The 13,129-nt window shown below is 47.1% G+C and overlaps 1 long non-coding RNA gene across 1 annotated transcript in view; it reads left to right on the forward strand.

Moving 5' to 3' along the window:
- Positions 1 to 13,129, forward strand: part of LOC127042414 (uncharacterized) — a 181,672-nt gene that overhangs the window by 93,024 nt on the left and 75,519 nt on the right. Inside the window, exon 2 of the long non-coding RNA XR_007771937.1 lies at positions 9,255 to 9,290. This is a non-coding gene — a long non-coding RNA (uncharacterized LOC127042414). The remainder of the gene's footprint in view (positions 1 to 9,254; positions 9,291 to 13,129) is intronic.

Below are 13,129 nucleotides of genomic sequence, written 5' to 3' on the forward strand. Positions count from 1 at the left end.
CCCCCTAGGAGTCGCACCCCACATTATGGGGACCACTGAACCCTACTCGCTAAGCCGGGGCTAGTGATGCCAAACCCCCGGGAAAGGGAGAACAAGTGTGGGGGCCCCAGCACCAGAACCATGCCCCTACCTTCTGTCTGTGGCTCTACCCCCTTCCACCCATGGCCCCATCCATTGTCACTTCTGTTCCACCCCTTCCCCCACCAGCCCCACCCTATCACTCCTTTACCCCTGCCTCGCTGTGGCCCTGAGACCAGAGAAGCTCTGTGCCCCTGCTGCAGCCCCCGGGCTGTAGCAGGGAGTGGGAGCTCCTCCAGCCCTGGGGCTGACATAGGGGAGACTTTTCAAGGGGGACCTAACTTGGCCAGGGCCCCTGATCATGGGCCCCACTGTCCCCTTGGCAGTGCAAGGTTTGGGGAGGCTGAGCCCCCTTGTCATAAACAGATAGCTAAAGGTTAATGTTCTTTTACCTAGAAAGGGGTTACACCAGTAACCTAAAACACCTGACCAGAGGACCAATCAGGAAACAAGACTTTTTCAAATCTGGGTGGAGGGAAGTTTGTGTGTGAGTTCTTTGTTCTTTGTCTTGTGTCTGTGGCGTCTCGGCTATGAGAGTGATTTTTCTATCTCCTGCCTTTCTAATCTTCTGTTTCCAAGTTGTAAGTACAAAGATAATAAGACAATAAGTTTATATTGGTTTTTTTTGTATTTACATGTGTGTAGTTGCTGGAATGTTTAAATTGTATTCTTTTTGGATAAGGCTGTTTATTCATTTTTTTCTTTTAAGCAAATAACCCTGTATTTGTCACCTTAATACAGAGAGACCATTTTAATGTCCTTTTCTTTCTTTTTATATAAAGCTTTCTTTTTAAGACCTGTTGGATTTTTTCTTTAGTGGGGACTCCAGGGAATTGAGTCTGCAGCTCACCAGGGAATTGGTGGGAGGAAGAAGTCAGGGGGAAAATCTCGTTGTGTTAGATTTACTAGCCTGACTTTGCATACCCTCTGGGTAAGGGGGAAGAGAGATTAGCTATCTTGGTACTTCTATTTCCAGGACTGGAAACAGGGATGGGGGAGTCCCTCTGTTTAGATTCACGGAGCTTGCTTCTGTATATCTCTCCAGGAACCCAGGGAGGGAACACCTGGAGGGGAGGAGGGGGAAGGGAAATGGTTTATTCCCCTTTGTTGTGAGACTCAAGGCATCTGAGTCTGGGGGTCCCCCGGGGAAGGTTTTGGGGAGACCACAGCGAGCCAGGCACTGTATAAATCCCTGGCTGGTGGCAGCTTTACCAGGTCCAAGCTGGTAACTAAGCTTGGAGGTTTTCATGCTAACACCCATATTTTGGATGCTAAGGGCCAAATCTGGGAAAAAATGTTATGACGCCTCTCCCCCCTGAGCCTCCATTACGAGCCGCCCAGGCTACCACTGCTCAGTGTGTGGCCAGTCTCTGTGTTTTCTGCTGCTCGTTCTGGGGAGCCTGGCCGGCCTTAGGGGTGGTGCCCCCCGATAGCCGCCCAGGGCTCCAGGGGTCAAATGGCACCGTGTGGCAGTGCAAAGGTGCTCACTGCTCTCCCCTGCCCCAATGCTCCTCCATGGGTCCATAGAGGTTTGAAGGGAGTAAGGAGCAACCCTATGTGCTCCATGCGTCCTGGTCACTTTTCCCACTTGGGCTGTGCTGTGAGGGGAGCATCAGAAGCTGCTGCTCTCTGCCCTCCCGCTATGCAGCCCGGCTGAGGAAAGTGACCTGGATGCAGGGAGCTCGGATGATCTCACTTCTTGCCCCCACATCCCACAACCCCTAGGGGTGCCCAGATGAGCAGCGTTCCAGGGAGGAGTGGGGGGCAGCAATGCCAGCTGCTCCATGCACACAGGTCAGTCTCCCCATGTGGGTGCAGGAGGGGATGCAAGGGTTTCTGTGATGCCTATTCTATCAATATCGTCACTCAATACCAGGCACTCAAATTCACCAGTCTTAGTACTTAGACGTTTAGCGTTTGTATTTAAGCACTTCTAAAATGTGTCCCATTTTAGCTGTCTGCTATTACATGATGTAATTGAGGGAGACTCTTTCATTTCACTGTTTCTCATCAGAACCTACCTGTACATTATCATCTTCCATCCTCTCCACCTTACTAGGCTATAGAGAATCCCTGTGAATAGTTCCTCTCCTAACGGATGTCTCTGTCTGAACCCTGTGCTCCTCAGCGCCTGTTGGCTTTCCCCAGCTCTGAGGCTGTGTCTACACCGCGCACCTTACCACGGTGCAGCTGTGCCACTCTAACCGTGCCATTGTAAGGTGCGCTGTGTGGCCGTCCTTATCGCTGAGAGAGAGCTTCCCCGGCAACAAAGCCAAACTACCTCCAATGAGGGGCAGGAGCTTTGTCACCGGGAGCACAGCTCCACCTATGATGCGCTGTTCACACTGCCGCTTTTCATGGCTCAAATTTTGGCATTCGGGGAGTGTTTTTTCTTACCGCAGAGAGACAAAATTTTTAGCAACAAAAGCCGAAATTAAAAAAAACTCCTCTGCAACCTATTTAATTTTACCTTTATACAACCTTTATACTGCCTCCAGTTCTGGTATCCTCATTTGAAAAAGATGTTGTGAAATTGGATCTAGGGCAGCAAAGAGCCACCAAATGTTCTGAGGGCTGGAGAAAAATGCCTTCCAGTGAGCTATTGAAAGAGCTCAACCTGTTTAGCTTATCAAAAGAAGATTGAAAAGTTATTTCATTGAAATGTTGAAGGGCCTTAATGGAGAGAAAAGTTTGGGTATTTACGGGCTCTTGAATGGAGCAGAGAAAGGCATAACAAGACCCAATGGCTGGAAAGTGAAAAGAGACAAATTCATATTACAACTGAGGCACAATAGTCAACAGCGAGGATGATTCACCGCAGGAGCAAGCTACCAAGGAAAGTGGTGGATTCACCATCTCCTGATGTCATTTAATGAAGACTAGATGCCTTTCTGGAATGTGTTTGCCCCCAAAGTAGCTGTTATGTCATACAGGAGGCCTGTGATATGCAGGTTAGATGCTCTAATGGTGTCTTCTGACCATGAAGTCGACTAATTTCTGAAAAACTGAGTGTAGCATTGGGAGCACCGTCTGATGTTTTCCTGTCTAGCCGGCTTGCTGCCTAGAACGAACGCTCCTTGAGTGGGGTGATCCACAGGGAGTAGCCCAAACCTCCAAAGTGCCTGGCCAGGGGCAGGACATTAGCCCAGCAAGGGAGGGGTGTGGCAGTGACATCACAAAGGCCTTTTGCAGGACCTCAGACTATTGGTCAAAGGTGGTGGGGAGGTGGTGACCTCACAGAGAGATGCTGACATCAGCCAGGCAGGACAGGGGCGAGGGGCCAGGGAAACCTCAGAGACCTCTGTGGCTTTGCTTCAGCACGTTTCCTTCTCCAGGTCTCTCTTTGAGGACTGAGAGATTATTTGGGGTCATGGACGTGAGCGCCAGGAGGAACCTCTTTCGAGTTTCCTCCTTCCCTTGTAGTGATTTTACTAGAAAACAGCCGTCCCTGTTTAGAAGGTAAGAGCCTCCTGGAGGTTTGAAACCTGTTCAGTCTGATCTATCTGGTGACAAGTGAATTCTAGGCATGGAAAACACGAGCTTAAGGAGGCAGAATTTTATTGCGCACCTGGGATTTTGTCCCTTAGAATCGCTGGGGACATTAGGGTTTGTCCTTTTTGTTTCACCTCTTCCTCCATCCCTCCCTCCTCTTCTTCTCTTGCTTCTTTTGTCCTTTCTCCTGTTCCCTTCCCAACAACAGGACGGAGGTGTGTGTGTGTGTGTTGCAGGGAAGTCCTCTGCAGCTCCCACTATGGAAGGTCCACCCAAAAATGTGGGACTGAAATAGTGCTCGGGCAGTGATCCCCACCGGTGACCTGGGCCATCCTTTGGTCTCTCTGGTGAGAACCCTCAGCCTCCCGTCCTCCGTCTCTACCCTGATTGGTTGAGCAGGGGGATGTTGACAGGGAGGAGACTCAGGTCCTTGTTGTTCTCTTTTAAGATCAAGTAAATAAGTCAGAACCAGTTCTATCTTTGATTAATTTTGCTGCTTCTCTGCATTAATTGTCTCTGAGCAGTTGATGATTCCCTCTAACATTGCAGTTCTCCTCAAATACTTGCTGAATAATTACTGTCACTGTTGTTGGTCTGGAGCTCATCTGAGAGCACAGTATTCAGGTCATTCAATGTCTGAAATTCAAGATCCGATGGTTTGTTTGAAAAACAGGGCTCTTCGGTCCTATTCCCAACATTGCCTCTGACGGGCTGTGTGACCTAAGACAAGTCAATTCTTCTTTCTCAGCCTGAGCTTCTCCCTCTTTCAAGTAGGGATAATAATGATCCGCTCTTACCTACCTCAGGGTGGGTGAAGGATGCGGATCCATTTGGGAGTGTCACTAGAAGTAGTGCATAATATGAAGTTTCCCAGATTATGACATAATAGATTAGCTGAAATCGTCTATTTTATTTGTATTTTTTTATTTTGAAATTGTTAATAGTAGCAACGACTTAGCTCAGATTGAAGCATCTTATCTAATGGTTGAGATGTAAGTGTCTCCTCTTTGTGTGCGAGGAGACAATTTAACACACTCTGACAAAGAGGAGATGCTTTTGTTTTGCAAGAAAATATTTTTGCAAAGATCTTTCATCCCACTTGTTATGATTCTGAGAAACAAACTGGTTTAGTCTAAATGGGATTTTCGGACAGAAACGGTTTGAATGAAATTTTCCCACCATCTCGATTCCTGGGCGCTGGGGTGTTTTCATCTGTTAGAACAGGAGTCAGAACTGGTTGCTTCTCTTTCTGGCTCTGCCATCGCCTTGTTGTGTAGGCCTTGGGTAGGTCACTTCCCTTCTCCCATCTGTCCAATCGGAACAGGAACAGTTCTCGAACTATGGGCAGTTTAGAGCCCAAGTGAGATAAGGGGTATTAAAGCCCTCTGGGAAGGAGAAAGGGGAGTTTCACAGTGTTTAGCACCAAGGAATTCTAAAGTTTGCTAAAATGTCTAGTCTGTGGAAACAAGAAATGGTCGGGGCCAAACTTATTAACCACTGCCTTTTTAAAGCCCATTCAAAGATGTGAGTCCCTATCTTTTAGGTACCTGTGGTTCTTTGCCAGCAGCAGAGAAGAGGTTCCTGCCTCCGTTTTTGTGGCCTTAACAAACCAGGTGTTGTGCCCCAGTTCTCGTCTGAGACCCCTGAAAAAGAACATCTTCCCATCCATGAACAAGACAGGACCTATCTTTCAAAGGGGAACAAAAAGACCTCTGGGACTTACAGACTAGCTAGCCTGACTGCCATAGCTGGAGAGATCCTTCAATACATTCTTAAACACTCAGTTTGTCAGCAGCACCTACAGGATGATTTGGTTCTTATGACTAGTGAGCGTGGAATTGTCAAGAACAAATCATTCCAAACCAATCCTCTTTCCTTCTTTGGCAGGGTTCTGGGCCTGGTAGAGGTGAGTAAACAATAGATGGGATCTAGCTTGGTGTTACTAAGGCTTTCGACACAGTCCCATAGGACATTCTCAGAAGCAAACGAGGGAAATGTAGTCCAGCTGCAATCAGTGTAATGTGGGTGCAGAGCTGGTTGAAAGCCAAGACTCCAGGAGCCCTTCTCCATGTTTAGCTGCCCAACGGGGAGGGTGAACCTAGTGGGTCTGGCAGGGATCAGTCCGGTGTCAGGTACTATTCTATATTTTCATGAATGATTTGGAAAATGGAGTGGAGAGCATGCTCCTAAAGTTTACAACTGACACCAAGCACTTTGGAGCACAGGATTGAAATTCAAAACACCCTTAACAAATTGGAGACTTGGTCTTCTTGAGCCAAACTCCATGGTTAGGGCTCTCTCTCTACACTGGGCTGAAGTGAAACCCCAGAGCCAAGCACTCCTCCTGGGCAGTGAGCTCCGACCTTGAATGGTCAGATGCTGCTTAGCACTGTCAGAGCAGCTTTTGCTGGGGGATTCTCCCAGCACTTTCCAATAGCGGGAAGGTATGAAATCCCCATTTGACTGCTGGGGACAGAGCCCGAGAGTGGGGAGCAACTTGCCCAAAGTCCCCAGAAAAAGGAATACAACCAGCAGAGGAACCAATAGGAAACCCAGCAATGGAACTCAGGAGTCCTGGGGGTGTGCTGTGGTGACCAGATGTCCCAATTTTATAGGGACAGTCCGAATTTTGGGGTCTTATCTAGGATCCTATTACCCCCCACGCCGTCCCGATTTTTCACACTTGCTGTCTGGTCACCCTAGGGTGTGCACATGTGTGGGTCCCAGCTGCTCCCTGCCCCCCTCATTGAAGCAGATGTGCAGGGTTACTGCCCTGGGAAGTGCAGGGCACCAGTAGATGTGGGGTTGGCTGGAGGTAGGGTCTGGCTTCAGGCAGGGCAAGGGCTGCGTGGCTGGCTGGCTTCAGGCAGGGGGGTGCATCAGGGGTTGGCTGGAGACAGGGCAGGGAGGATGCGGCTGGTGCAGGCAAAGCAGAAGGTGCAGGGCTGGCTGGAGACAGAGGCTGACTGCCGGCAGGGCAGGGCAGGGGGTGCAGGGCTGGCTGCAGGCAGGGCGTGGGGCAGGGCAACGGTGCAAGGAAGTTTCATGCCCTAGGCAAAACTTCCACCTTGCACCCTCCCCCCCCGCACCCCTGCCCTGAGGCGCCCCACCCGTGGCAGCTCCCCCCTCCACCCTGAGGCTCCCCTCTTGTGGCAACTCTCCTGCTCTGCCCTGCGGCATCCCCGTCGCCCGAGCTCACCCCTGCTCTGAGCACGAGCACCCCGAGCACGCCGTGGCCGCTTCACTTCTCCCACCTCCAAGGCTTGCGGCGCCTAAGCCTGCCAGGCAGTCAGGCACCCTCCTCTGAGCCACAGCAGCCCTGACAGTTGACAATAGAGGCACCTTAACCCCTGAGTTCCTTCAATGTGTCCCCCTCGGGGGTCCAGCTCCGATCACCAGATACTCGGGGTATGTCTATACCACCTGCCGAATCGGTGGGCAGCGATCGATCCAGCGGGGGTTGATATATCGCGTCTAGTGTAGATGCAATACATTGAGTGCTCTCCCCTCGCCTGCTGTACTCCAGCTCGGTGAGAGGCGCAGGCAGAGTCTACGTGGAGCTGCAGCAGTCAACTCCCCGAGACTGTGACATTATAATTGTTAGGCCTGAATAAAGATATAGCAGACAAAACCAGGTATGCCAACCTGACCAAAGTCAGGCTAACAGAGGTTTGTGGGTAATCCCTGAGTGGTAAACACTGAGAAGGAGCAGCATGTCTCACAAGCGCTGGGAAAAAGTGAGATAAGAGAGAAGCTGCATTCCTGGCATAGTACCAGATGTGCTGTGTTCGGGCAGCTCCTTCGAAGAACTGATAAGAGTCCTAGTTTCCCAGCCTCCTTGTTTTTGCTCCCTGGTTTTGTTCTTTGTTTGTTTTTAACTCCCCTACATTTCTAACTTTAGGCATGCATGTATACTAAAGGTGTCTAGTTTCTAGTTGTTAGAAGAATGGGGTGGGTTGCTCCAGTGAATAATTTATGACGCGACGGAACTGTCTATATAGGCTTGTACTAAGATGTAAAGAGCAGGCTGGTTCTCTCTGGAGACGAGCTGCTCTCTATTGATGCGTGCACTTGTCAATAAAGAGCTTTTGATCGGACCTTGCTGGTGTTGCCTGTCTCTCTCGCGGTCAGACAACGAACTTTGCTGTCTGGGTTAGAGTCCCTGACATCTTTGGCGACTCCGCCGGGACCCGTCTGACTCTCCGGCGGGGGATCGGACCCTGAGGCAACGCAGCGCGCATCCTCCAGTTTAGAGGAGCCTTGCCTGGTGATCTGATCTCTGCGTTGGCGATAAGGCGTGTTCTGTGAACCAGCTGAAACTCTTGGAAATCCAGCAACGTCCACCTACCCATTGAGTAGGGTCCAGGTTGTCGGGGTTAGGGTCCCTGACTACTTAAGTCTGGGTTCGAGTCCCAGTCCAGGTCTGGGTTAGAGTTCCAGTCCAGGTTTGCACAGGATCCAAGTTGTCTGGGTTAGAGTCCCAGCCTGGGTTTGAGTCTCAGTCCAGGTGTTCAAGTCCCTGGAGAGGTAAGCAAGCGCTCGACGCTGGGAGGTGGGGGTTAGAGTCCCTTTACCTCGACCCGGGGAGGAGGGGTTAGAGTCCCTTCATGAAGAGGGGTTAGAGTCCCTTCATTAAAATGAGACAAGTTGGCAGTAAGTGCCCGGGGGATGCCCCGTTGTCTCTGATACTTAGAGATTGGAAAGAGATTTCTGAGACAGCTGATCTAGTTAAATTTAAGATGAGAAATCTGTGTTGGATCCAATGGCCATCATTTACCTTTCATTTGTCCCCAACTAGAGACTGGCCGGTGGGTGAAACCTTTTCCACAGATAGGAGGAACTCCTTAAGGGATATTTTGGTTGATCTTAGGCCGAGACAAATGGATTACTTGTTTGTATGGTATAATTATAAACCCATGGAGGGATGGGTAGCTTTTGAAGCTGTTTGTATGGAGAGCTCTTGTAAAAAAATCACCCACCATATGCACCAGAGCCGCACCGGGAGGAGGACAATTTTGTTCCTGTTCTTCCCCGTCTGATGGAGTGCAAGGATTCAAAAGCAGGTTAGTGACAGTTCAGGGACAGAGGAGAATCAAGGGGGAGCTCAGAGTGATGTTCCCTCATCTTCAGAGGAATCAGGCAGCCTCACCCCCTCTGTGCAGCCTCCAGCCAGCCTTTTGCAAACTTGGTCAGGGACTGCTTTTCAAACACCCCCAATATTACAGCAGCCCTTGTCCTTGCCCTTGTGGACCCCCACTAGGTTACTTAACTCCATGAGAGAGAATGTTTCTGAGATACCTCTGATATTACAAGCCTCATTGAGAACTTATCTGGTTCTACTGGTTGCTGGGGAACATGAGATGGTTTTACCCATACCCTGTTTGCAATTTCAAATTTGTTTAACTGGCAGTGCACTATGCCTCACTTATGAGACAATCCTGAGGCAGTGGAAAGAATGTTCTGCACAATCTTTTTCACTCATGTGCCCACTTGGGCAAATGTAAATCAGTTATTAGATACTCTCATGACAGAAGATGAAAGACAAAAAGTAAAAGAAAAATCTGCAGCTCATTTGAATGCACCTTGGCTAATTACTGACCCTAACTGGAATCCCAATAATCCAGCTCAAAAGACAAAGTTGGATGGATTTTTAAAAGGTGTTTTGAATGGTATTAGAGATGCAGGGGAGGCTACTCCAAATTGGAGCAAGGTGACTGCTTGTGTTCAGCATCCAGATAAGCACCTCTCTGACTTTTGTGCTCGACTGATTTGTGAAGTTAAAAAGCATGGGAATTTAAATCCTGAAACTGATCATGGAAAGGAGATGGTTAAAATGGTTTTCATGACACAATGTGCAAAGGATATTGCAAAAAGATTTAGAAAGCATCCAGATGGTACGCAAGGGAAAAGTTTGTCTGAAGTAGTTAGCATTGCTACTAGAATGTTTAATGGGAAAGAGAAAAAGAAAGAAAAAGACATAAGGAACGGGTTAATTTAAAAATCATCTTGGCCTCGGGATGGAAGGAGGGGGGTGCTCTGCGTTCAGGGTCAGGAATCGGCGCGGACTGTGCTTGGTGCAGGGAGGGGCTGCTTTCGGCCCCAGCTGGCTGTGAAGGAAAAAATATAGACAGAGGCGAAGCAAAGGAAATACAAGTTACAGAACTGAAATTACATTTGCAAAGCTTAACTGTCCAGTAAGATCCAACAGTGTGCCTTTGTGACCCTGGAGTCGGTGTGGCTTGGTGACACCAAAGAAGCCACAGGCAGCCGACCTGGACTGGAATCTCTGAAAGAGACGCCGCAGGAGATTCCAGGGTGTAAAAGAACAGCCCTCCCAAGAGCAGAAGCATGTTGGAAATTCTGGACAAGCTGTATACAGGATAATCTCCCTTCCACCTCTCCCCCTCCTCTGAACATTATACACAGAAGTGGCCAGTCTGGACGTACGTGTGTAAGTATGAAAGGAGCTTCGGGCTTGGGGCATTAATATTTTCCTGAGTGATGTGGGAGCGTTCCCAACACTCTCCGTTGTTGTTTTATTATTTTATTAATGAAGCTTTAAAATTCAGTTATATGGTGTGTTTTCTTTATCTTCCCCCAACGATCCTGTAGTGTCAGCCTGATCATCTGACATGAGGGATAGATTGGTAACAGAAATTTGTCACAGTTTGGTGAGCAATTAAGAAGGGGGGAGCCCTGCAGAATTTACACCATCTATTTGTTTTACCCTTGTTATTTTGTGTTTGCTTTGCTTGGTACTGTTGGTGTTATATGCTGAGAACTGCATGAGTAAAAGTGAGTCCTAATAGGATAAGGAAACACTATTTGGTTCTGGTTCTGTTCTATTTAACCAGTTACTGTTGTTTTTTTTTTCTCTGTTCATTTGGGTGTTAGGAGTGTGGGTGGAACTGAACCTCTTGTTCGTAATTCCTCGGAGTGGAAGCCATGTGTGCGAGACAGCTCTGAGGTTAAATTGAGATCCTTCTGTCCTGTCCCCTATAGCGGTCAGTGTATAGAAGTGGGAAAGTCTGGCTTAGACTGTAATTCCCTCTGCTCTCTGTGTAATTCTCTTTTCTGTTTAAGTGTCAAACAGATGAATGAGTCTCTGGGTAAACCCTCTAAGAGTAGTCCTTCAAATTATATGTTAAGTAAATGGCCTTTGCCCAATGGGCCATGTGTCTTCGTCTAGGGGGCAATCCTCATGAAGGAGGACTCGGGTAGTCTTGTGAGTAAGAATGTTTAAGGGAAGAGACCAGGAGGGGTGGGGGGCTAGTTGAGAAGCCCACCCTCCTAGCTAAACTGGTAGTGGAAGAAGTTGGTGCCTATGGAAGGGACGGTTCAGTGAGAAAAGCAGGATCGGGCCCAGGCGGGCAGGCAACAGACAGAGAGATTGGAAAACAGGTTGGAAAACTTTAAGGGTGTAGTGGAAGGAAGGAGTAAGTAAGTGTAAGCATGGGGATTTCAAATACCCAGAACTTACTTGGAATGGTGATTTGAGTTGATAAAAGTGGCTGTTGGGAGACAAGCAAGTGATTTAAGGGAGAGTGAGAAGTTAACTCTGTAGTTGCTGGAGGAAACAGCAGTTGAACTTTGTAAAAATGCTAAAGAGGAAAGTTCTTGGTGTCTTTGAAATGTTTGTAAATAAATTGAGGCAAAGAGATTGTTAATTGCAATCATTTAGAATTTAGTTAAATTAGCTGAAGAATGTATATAGTGCTATGTAATTGAAATTTTATTAGGCTGTAAGGGCACTATAAGTAGTGATGTTTTCTTTCAGTGTTTGAAAGCAAGAGTTAAAAGTAAAAAGCAAGCCAGAAAGCATCTGTATTCATGCAAATTATCTAACTGATAAGGTAGGAGCCACTGAAACCTGGGCTGCCTATGAAACACATAAAATATGGGATAATTCCTCTGTTTTTCCTGAAATCAACAAGGGTATTTGTCTATTTTAAGCAATGATTGTCTGCCCAGAAGGGGTAGACCTCTGTTTTTTTGTCTTTCAGATAATCAGAGAAAACTGATGCCAGCTAAACAGCATTCAACGTACCATGCATTTACTGGCACAATAGAAATTATGTTTTGTGTTCTATGTTCTGTCTTGTGGTGTTTGTCTTGTGGCCGGAATTTTTGTGTTTAATATTTTTATAAAATAATCTAGTTTAAAATCAAACAAAAAGGTTAAATTAAAATGCAGATACTTGTTTTGTTCAACTTGGAATACAAAGTGTTTAGGTAAATCAGGAGAATGTGATATACTAAAGTCTAATGCATTTCCTTAAGTAAGGAAAAGAAACTTTATTGGTCAAATTGTTAATTGCAAAAATTGTTGTTAAAATTTGCATACTAACAGTCTTTGAAAGCAAGGACATGAAAAGTTAACCCACTCCCCATATTGTACATGGGATCTTTCTGGCTACCTCAGATTTCTAGCCAGAGGGCTGGGGATGGTGGAAGGCTATTGGACTAGAGGTTGTATTAAGTGAACTCCTCAAAGTGGGTGTGCTTGTCCTGGCTTGTTGCTCGAAAGCTCTGTAATAAGGTTATTTTAGTAAAAGGGTGTGTGTGGCATATATTAAATAATAAGACTAATGTACTGTATAATGACAATGTGTAGGTGTTCATTGTTGGGAAAAAGGTGTATAAGTAAAAAGTGAAAGTTTCCTTTGCAGGTTAAAAGAAGCCAAGAAAGGAAGAAGCACAAAGAACAGAATGAATTAACTGAAAAAATAAAATAAAATAAAATAAAATAGCAAGCTCAGGCTATAGATAAGACACTGACTCCATTCAAGGACACTGCTCACAGTTAAGACTTGGTTAACAACCAGGAAAGGGAGGGCTTGAATTTGCCCATGCAGCTATGAGATCTGAAAAACACTGCCAGGCACTAATGAAATGTGTTAAGTTTTTTTTCTCACAGGTAAGGAAGCGCTTCCCAAAGACCCTAGCAGCCCTGCCACTCCTTGGAACCAGGAGACGGGATTGATGTAAAGGTCCACCAACGAAAGACTGCCTTGGCTCCATGCTGGAAAGGCCCTTAAGTCCTGATGACTACCAACACCGCTGTGAAGTACCAAAGACTGACTGCTTGGACCCAAGATTCTCACTGCAAAAAGACCCCTCCACATTGGGAGAATTCTCCTACTGATGATTAGCCTATTTCACCTTCTAGCTCCACTGTGCCTTCTGGACAGTAGGGAAAAAGTACAAGGTGAAGTGCTAGTAGCCTCTCCCTTATTCACTGACAGATCTACTGTGCCTTTGAATTTTTCTAGAAAAAGCAAAACCATTACAGGGTGATGTGCTAGTAACCTCTCCCCTATATGATGCTGCACCAAGACTGTTTTGGGAAAGAAGAAGGAACACTCACTCCACTGAAATTGCTTAAGTCCAGGAATTCCTGACTAGAAAGGACATTAAGAACTGACCCCGGTGAAGAAACAAAGAATTGTACACTGGCAGAAAAAATTTGTGGGACCCATGCTTGGGAATGTGGTATTGATTGGATTTTGGGGTTTATTCTACAGGCTGTGCCCTGTGCTGTGGATAAATTCTTCAGCAT

This window comes from Gopherus flavomarginatus, unplaced genomic scaffold (genome assembly GCF_025201925.1).
Source record: "Gopherus flavomarginatus isolate rGopFla2 unplaced genomic scaffold, rGopFla2.mat.asm mat_scaffold_40_arrow_ctg1, whole genome shotgun sequence".
NCBI classification, from domain to species: domain Eukaryota; kingdom Metazoa; phylum Chordata; order Testudines; family Testudinidae; genus Gopherus; species Gopherus flavomarginatus.